Source organism: Panthera tigris, chromosome B2 (assembly GCF_018350195.1).
Source record: "Panthera tigris isolate Pti1 chromosome B2, P.tigris_Pti1_mat1.1, whole genome shotgun sequence".
In the NCBI taxonomy this organism is placed as follows: Eukaryota; Metazoa; Chordata; class Mammalia; order Carnivora; family Felidae; genus Panthera; species Panthera tigris.
The window spans coordinates 136,751,126-136,758,914 of record NC_056664.1 but is presented as its reverse complement, the minus strand read 5'-3'; the positions used below and the strand labels follow the sequence as shown (position 1 = coordinate 136,758,914).

Here is a 7,789-nt window from a genome sequence, read left to right as displayed (position 1 = left end):
AGAAACTTGTTGGATGGTTAAGTATCAGTTCGTGTCTGCATTAGTCGGGGTTCTCCAGAGAAACCAAACCAGTAGGATGTGGGAGATTTATTAGGAGGAATTGGCTCATGTGACTACTGCAGGTGGCAAGTCCAAAACCTGGCAATGTGAGCTAGCAGGCTGGAGACAGCCACAGGAACTGATGCTGTGTTCCAGTCCAAAAGCAGTCTGCTGGAGAAGTCTCTCTTGCCTAAGGGAGGCCAGTCTTTTTTTTTCTTTTCAGGCCTTCAACTAATTGGATGAAGCCATCCACCTTATGGAGGACATTCTGCTTTGCTCAAAGTTCATTGATTTAAATGTTAATTTCATGTAAAAACACCTTACAGAAACACCCAGGATAATGTGGACTAAGTATCCTGGCACCCTGTTGACACATGGGCCAAGAGCACCCCCCTCCTCCTGCTGGCAGCTGTGCCCTAGATGAGAAACGAGAGAAGCCTGTCCCTCCACCACCCCCTACTGACAAAACTTGGTACCAAACAGGTCCAGCTGCAGTACTCTGAAGTGGGGTGATGAAGGGTAAATTTGTTGCTGAGAGGCAACAATTTGGTAACTGACCTAAATATACCCATATGCATTACCTAGTTTCAACAATTGATACATTTTCATAGATTCTTGGTGTTAGAAGTTACAAGTATTGTTACATTGTTAAATATTTCCACTTGCATTGTTAAAAATAAGGATATTATATTCTATTTTTAATATGTATTCTATAATATATTCTACTTAATCATTTATTATCACATGTAACAAACTTCTCAGTAGTTCCCTAAAATCTTCAAATACCCAATTCAGATCCTCCCAATTCTCCCCCAAATGCCTTAACTGGCTTCTTCAGACCAGGATCCAACTAAGGATCCCACATGGAATCTGCTGGTTACATTGTGTAAGTTTAGAATAGCCCTGCCAACTGCTGCCCCCTCTTTTTTTCATGACATTGCAATGAATTTGCATTTGAGAAGATCAGGCTACCACAGTGTCATTTAATTCCTCAAGTCACAGTATTTCCTACAAACTGGAAGTTGGAGCTTAACACTCAGCTAGTTTTGCATACTCTCTCCCTTTCCTCTGATTTAGCATTTTTGTTATTAAAATATATACTAAATAAGCCAAGTTTGAATGCTCTGATGTGCTGAGATGTATTTGATTCTCTAAAATACATGGACAGATGAGAAAAATGACTTAACCCTTGTGAAAGGAGAAGAATTTATTGTTGAAAGTGAGCTTAAAGCTAAATCAGTATAATATTTTTTTTTATAATTAAAGTTTATGTACTGTGAGTGAGCACATGTGCCAGCAGGGGAGGGGCAGAGAAAGGAGAGAGAGAATCCCAAGCAGGCTCCTTACTGTCAGCCTGACTCTCGAGTCTCAATCTCAAGAACCACGAGATCATGATGTGAGCCAAACAGTCCAATACTCAACCAACTGAGCCACCCAGGTGCCCCTACATCAGTTGAATCTTTATCAGTATTTTTTCATCATAAGATTTAAAAGGAGTTTAGTGGCTCTTATTTTCCATAGGAGTCCTGGTTATGATCAGCTCTTTTCTGAGAAGACAGACTCCAGAGAATTGGGGTCTAAAAGGGAAGAAAGCCTGGGAATGTCTGCTTGAGGCTACACAGCTGTGAAAGACCTCTTGGTGTTGAGGGCAACAGAGATTAAAAAGTGCTTACTGTGCTTGATAAAGAAATACGAGGGGTGCCTGGGTGGCTCGGTCGGTTAAGCGTCTCACTTCCGCTCAGGTCATTATCTCACAGTTCGCAGGTTCGAGCCCCACATCGGGCTCTGTGCTGACAGTTCAGATTCTGTATCTCCCCCTCTCTCTACCCCTCCCCAGCTCATGCTCTTTCTCTGTCTCAAATATAAATAAATGTTAAAAAAAAAAAGAAACATACAAACAGGAGGGGCGCCTGAGTGACTCAGTCGGTTAAGTATCTGACTTCAGCTCAGGTCATGATCCCACAGTTCGTGGGTTCAAGCTCTGTGCGTCGGGCTCTGCGCTGACAGTGTGGAGCCTGGAGCCTGCTTCAGATTCTTTGTCTCCCTCCCTCTCTCTTGTGTGCACATGCTCACTCTCTCCCTGAAAAATAAACATTAAAAAAAACAAAAAACAGGAGACATCCCCATGGTTCTTCCATGGTGTATGTGCTCCTTACTGTAAGGAAGAGTAGTAAATTCAATGTGTTTAACTACAAAGAGTGGAAGGGAGAGTAGGGGAGGGGAAAGAACTACAGGAAAGGTCAGTTACCCATAAAGAGAGAAAGGCTGGAAATGCTGATTCTAGTTTTTGAAAACATGAAATTAACTAAGGACTACAATTATGAGAATAGCTCTATCTAGTAGATAATGTTAATTTTATAGTAGTTACAACAAAGTAGAATTTCCAGAGAAATAAAATGACTTAATTATTAAGGTTATATGATGAAAGGGTTAAAGAATTAGAAGACATTCCATTAATTCCCAAACTGCATGCTTTTCTCTATTTGTTGAACCTACAGTAATCTAAATTCTTATAAGCATATGTTCTACACAAATTTAAAAGTATATCATTGTGAGGTAATGTGTTTCCTCTTTAAGTCAACCTGTATTAATTAGCCAAATTTCCTCTAGAGCCCTAGCTTGTACTAACCTTCAGAGTAATTTGTTTCACCTTATTCTTTAAGAAATAGCAGGTTTACTACTTACTGAGAAAACTCAGTAAAGACAGGCATTAATTTTAAAACTGGCCAAAGGTTATCAAATACATCAGAGAATTTGAATTTCCCTTGTAACATTCTGTTCATGGAAGGACACTCTACCTTCACAAGCACATTTGATGAAAATAGCTTTCCATGACCTATGCAACTCAAGAATACACCAACTTGTTAATTAGACCACAGGCAATTCCTGCATAAGGTCCATGTAAGATGTGTTTCCCAGTTTGTGTCTTTTAGGTCTTTCAGGGTTTCCTTTTTGAATGAAAGGGATATATCTATGTTAACTGAATATTACAACATATTATTTAATTTCTCTTTACCTCTTCTAACAGGCGATAATTAGAAAAGTTGGACTGAGATTGTGAAGAGTCTTGACTATTGAATTTCATTCTGTAAACAAGAGAAGCTCTTAAAAGTTTAGTTATCCGCACCCCCCGCCATCCCACTCCACTTCCTCACTCCCTGCCCCATGGGAAAAGTTCTGATAGCTGTATTAATGAAGGTGGAAAAGAACTTTTGATCAATTTTTAAACTTCCTGTCCATTAGAACATCACGGTTGGTTGGTTAGAGAAGAAATCGTAATACCTAGGTAATTCTAACAATGTTAAGTTTAACACATGCATCAGTAGGTGTATTATAAACACATGCAGATTAACTGACAAATTCTGGTATGAATGGACACTGGCTTCCGCTTCACTCACTAATATAGCTACTACCAGAATAACAAATGTAATTTTTGGAACCCAGGGAAGGATCAGGGTAGAGCAACAGTCGTGGCATGAGGCCAACTGGAACCCTAAGTCTAATATTTAAGGGCTTCCAAATCTGTAGCTGTTCGTATAAACAATGCATCTATACAGCTATCTTCGCTATAAACCATGCATTTTGTTGCTCCCACTCCCTTTGCATGTGCTGTGCTCTCCACCTGGAACAGACTCTTGGCTTACCTCAGCAGAAAGATTTCGAAGTCCAACCTAAAGGGCACCTTAGCCTCTAGGCAGAATTAACTGCCCTTCATTGGCAATTCCACAGTACTTTACCATACCAGGATGACAACATTTATGGCAAGGTAATACCAGTCTCAGGACTGTGTGTTTAATAAGGAAACGGGAAAGAGTGGGTCAGGGACTAGAATAAGCGTGTGTTGCTAGACCTCTCACATGGTCTCATGAATGGACAAAAGTATGTTTTCTTCATTCTTGTCTCCTCAGGACCAAACATTATGCTACAACAGGCACTAAACAGATGTGTAAAAGGCAGTTATAGCGAAAATATTTGTCCAGAAATCTGATATGTTATTCAGAAAAAAACAATTTCAGAGTGGCCTAGAACAGCAGTCAATCAAAACTTACTCAGCTGTAATAGCAATTTTGAAGATGCATAACCAATCACTATGTTTAAAATTCAACCTGTCATATTCCTCCATAACCCATTTCTCAGTTTTTTTAATGGCACTACCATTCTCCCTCTCTCTCAAATTTAACATGTAGTCATCTTTGATTCCTCTTCCTCACATGCACTTCATTGCTAAATCCTACTCTCCTCAACACTCTAATCCTCACGGATTCTATTACCACTGCTCTTGCCCACAATTACTTTTCTCCTGGACTACTTTTATGGTCCCCTGACTTCTCCCTCCATCCTAGCTGCTCTCTAGTTCAGGTAACACAACAGCCAGATTCATCTTCCTAAAAAACAAGGCTCTGATTTTGTCACTCTTTGGCTCAAATGCACTGCTTTTGCTTATTAAGTAGGAACTTAGTAAGTTCCTACTGCCTTCCAAATAAAACTCCATGTCTTAAGTGTGCATACAATACATCCATATCCACATCCAGCGTTATTTCATATTGGCCTGTTTTACTCACTACCCCCATTAGGTCACATCAAATTCATTTTTTCTGATAACTGCACTTGCATTTAAGTTCTCCCCCATCATGTTCTTTATGCCAGGCCACCCTCCTCCCCAGTCCTTCAAAAGACATCCCCAGCAGCAGTGGTTTTCATCTAGAGGCAAGCTTGCCCATAGGGGACATTTGGCAATATTTGGAGGCTAAAGATGCTACAGTGCACAGGACAGCCCCCAAGAAATAAGTACCTGGGCCAAAAAGTAAACAGTGCTGAGGTTGAGAAACCTGTCTAACAGATTATTCCCTTATCCTAGTGTATAAAAGTAAATTCTCTGTCCTCTAAAAATTCTCAGTGTAACCAGATGTCTCTGACTTATCCAGTGTTGCATTATAGCTATATCTTATACACCTTACCTCCTTCCCTCCATGCTCATGATGCTTTTAGTCATTTACTGAGCATCTGTTATGTCTATTAGGTGGCAGGCCCAGATAGTAAGAACAAGGGCAGGTACCATGTCCCAATTATTTCCAGATACTCCATAATATCTTGCATGTTGTAGGTCTGCAAATAAGAATTTGCTGAGGGGCACCTCAGTGGCTCAGTTGGTTAAGCTTCAGCTCAGGTCATGATCTAATGGTTCTTGAGTTCAAGGCCCACACTGGGCTTTGTGCTGACAGTGTGGAGCCTGCTTGGGATTCATATTCTCTCTCTCTGTCTCTCCCTCTCTCTGTCCCTCCCCCATGTGCATACACATGCTCTCTCTCAAATAAACTTAAAAAAAAAAAAATTTGCTGAAAGAGGGCAACTCTCTCTATGCTTCATTTTGTACCTAAAACCTCAATAATTCTGAAATTGAAGTGCAGGAAGAAAGAGGTACATACATCTGTTGATATCTAGTAAAATTCAAAATGGCCCTTCCTAAGTTTCTCACTAAAAATGAAATTAACAGATGCTCATGAACCTACTGAACAAATTATTTGTCAGTTAAAAATATTTCAAAATAATCAATATTTCAGTAGTAGTCTAATAGTTAAAATCAACATTAAATAATAGGCTGAGAAAGAATGTGATAAACTATTCCAGTATACAATAAAATATGCCTAGCTATGTATATTGCTTTTTATTGCTACAGTAATTTTAATTTTCCTAATAATAGATCTTAGCCTTTTCCTGAAAAGATCAATAACTGCTGGAGAATACCTTTTAAACAGTAGTTAAGGTCCAATATAGTACAGGTGCTCAATTAATTTAATGAAAACCCTTTCTCCCCTCAAATTTCATACATTTGCCCACATCTGAAAATAAAAGAGGAGTAAAGATCTCAAAGGTCAAATGGGGAAGTAATGTGAAAATGTACTATAAAATCAGGCCTACCCAGCAAAGGAGAAAGTACAAGGACTTATCCAGCAGAACAGGATTGCAGGGGCACCTCAGTGGTTCAGCTGGTTGAGGGTCTGACTTCGGCTCAGGTCATGATCTCACGGTTCATGAGTTCAAACTCATCGGGCTAGCTGTTGTCAGCCAAGAGTCTGTCAGCCACTTCTGATTCTCTATCCCCTTCTCTCTACCCCTGCTCCACTTGTGCCTTCTGAAAAATAAACATTGAAAAAAGACAGAAAAAGAACAGGATTGGAATTTTTGCTTATGAGCTGTGTAGTTCTCTAAGAATTAACTTCCACTTCCGAAAAATTAAACAGTGCCAAGGTTATTGTGAGAATTAAAGACTAACATTTACAAAATGCCTAGAAGACAAAAAGCTACTATAGTTTTAACATCCACTCAACAAATAACTCACTCCCCTGCTGAAATCCCTCCAACAACTACCACTGCAATCGGAAGAAACTCTAAAGTCCACATGTAAACCTACAAAATCCTACAGGATCTGGCTGCCACCTCTCTGACCAAATCTTCTCTAGCACTTGCTCAATGTGCTCTAGACATCCTTATCTCCTTGGAACAAGCCACGCACTTTCCATCTCTACCCTCTGCTTATTAAGCCGATCTTTGCACTGCCTACCCTGCACTGCCTACCCAACAGATCTTGGTCCAAAGCCTCCCAAACCCTCTTGACCACCCAGAGTCATTAATCTATGCCCCTACTGCCCACTCCCTGCCCCATAATCTAGTTTATATTGCTCTTTCCTGAACTACAATTGTTAACTGTCAGTTTCTTTCCCATTAGCATGAAAACTCCTTGAAAATCAGGGCTTTTGTTTTTCCAACCATGTATCTCCAGGACCTAGCTCCAAGACGGGGCTAAGGCAGGCGAGTGGGACACATCACTCAGATGCAAAATTTAAGAGGATGCCCAAATGCCAGTAATCCAGAAAAATATGAATTTAAAGCAACATTCTTAAAGAGGAAAAGTAATGCAAAACACCATGACGAACTATCATAATTATGCATAACGACGGGATCCAACCAGCATGTGCAAAATTCACCCCAGTCCCCGCCCTGCCTCACTAGGACTTGCCACCGATATAACTGAGCGAGTACCGTAAATCGAGTATTAACTCTCTCTAAAGCTGCAGAAAAGCAAGAGGGAGAACCCAGAAGAACCAGAAGACAAGGAGTTGGACTTTTTGGAGCTTACACCCTGTAGCTTCACCGCGCTGTGGCCAAAAGGCTGACGGCAAGGCACGCACTGTCACCAGTTAAATGCACACTCGGGCTGAAAAGTTCAGCAGGGCTAATACTGTAGTGCCAGTTGTCAACGAAAGCTTAATAAATACTTCGACCCATTCCTGACATCACTAGAAAATCATTCCCTTGGCCCGAGGCTTCCAGCCCTAGAGTGTGGGGACTGAAGCTCTCACGGCAAGACGTTTTATAAACCTTTATTTTTGGAGCAGGACTGCTGTCTCTCGCGCTTGGCCCCTGAGGTAAATAAACAAAAACCCAGGAAAGCGTAGATACAAGTCTAATAAACTTAACGTCCGTACAAAGTAGCGGTGGCTGGAGAACTCTGGTTGAAAAGACAAATAAATACGCTTACAAGAAAGAAGCGACTGTCCCACCGCGGGAAGGCCACGAGGACACGCAGCCCCACGTCTTCAGCCAGGGCAGGTGCGAGACCCACGGTGCGCGCGCCACCGCGGCCCGCCCCTGCGCCTGAGAGAATCGCGCAGGCGCCAACCCGCCAACTCTGCAGCTACCGCCCGCCAAAGGCGCCTGCGCAAAAGCTGAGGGCAGAGGGAGGGGCGAA

At 41.4% G+C, this 7,789-nt stretch overlaps 1 long non-coding RNA gene across 1 annotated transcript in view; it reads right to left on the bottom strand.

Annotated features, from left to right (window-relative positions):
* Positions 1-7,681, bottom strand: part of LOC102953953 — an 86,118-nt gene extending 78,437 nt beyond the window's left edge. The window contains exons 1-2 of the long non-coding RNA XR_001511879.2: positions 7,580-7,681; positions 5,959-6,172 (exon numbers count right to left, since the gene is read on the bottom strand). This is a non-coding gene — a long non-coding RNA (uncharacterized LOC102953953). The remainder of the gene's footprint in view (positions 1-5,958; positions 6,173-7,579) is intronic.
* Positions 7,682-7,789: the final 108 nt, after the last annotated feature.